Genomic DNA, 879 nt, shown 5'->3' with positions numbered 1-879 from the left:
GAGATTACAGATTCTCTCCCGTTTTCCTTTAGTGCTTTTATTTTAAATTTATTTATTTATTTATTTATGACAACTAAGTGGCACACAGGCTTAGTTGCTCCGCGACATGTGGGATCTTCTCGAACCAGGGCTTGAACCCGAACTCATGTCCCCTGCATTGGCAGGGGGGGGGGTTTTTTTTTTTTTTTTTTTTTTTTTTTTTTTTTTTGTGAAGGCAGCTCTGTAACTTTGTTGGACAATCAGCAGTTAGTTCTCATCCACATTAACTGTCTGTAGATTTTTGAAAGTGGTGACAGGTACATAGGTAACCAACGTATAGAGCTTGTTTGGTGAATCTTCATCTTCATTCCGTTTTCTGGGCAACCGCACACGGATACGTTATAGGACATTCCTTATTCCTTTGGCTCAGACAGCTTAGTTGAGCCTGGTGTCAATGCGTACATCTGGAGTTCCCATCTCCTTCATGGCAAATTTCCGTATTTCTTTGAGTGCCCGAGGGGCACGCTTCTTGAAACCCACTCCATGGATGCGCTTGTGAATGTTGATGGTGTGTTCTCTGGTCACCACCTTGTTGATGGCGGACCGGCCCTTCTTCTTGCCGCCCTTCTTTGCGGGACCCATCTTGCCTAGCCGGGGTTAGAAAGGAACGGCAGGCGGATTCTTAACCACTTTGCCGCCAGGGAAATCCCAGTGCTTTTATTTTATTTTAATTTTTTTTAACATTTAAATCTTTGGAGCTTATCCTAATGCTCCATGTGAGGTAGAGATCTCATTTTTCCCCCAGTAGGCTACCTAGTTGTCCTAGAACAATTTACTAGAGAGTCCATTCTCCACTTTGAGATGACACCTTTATCAAATACTAAATTCTCCTGTGCAGTT

General features: G+C 43.0%; 1 pseudogene; it reads right to left on the bottom strand.

The window, feature by feature from the left end:
- Window positions 1–246: 246 nt before the first annotated feature.
- LOC103079411 (60S ribosomal protein L31 pseudogene) lies at window positions 247–621 on the bottom strand (annotated as a pseudogene).
- Between the last annotated feature and the right edge of the window lie 258 nt (window positions 622–879).

This window comes from Lipotes vexillifer, unplaced genomic scaffold (assembly GCF_000442215.2).
Source record: "Lipotes vexillifer unplaced genomic scaffold, Lipotes_vexillifer_v1.1 scaffold496, whole genome shotgun sequence".
NCBI classification, from domain to species: Eukaryota; Metazoa; Chordata; class Mammalia; order Artiodactyla; family Lipotidae; genus Lipotes; species Lipotes vexillifer.
This window is presented reverse-complemented; position numbering and strand designations above follow the sequence as displayed.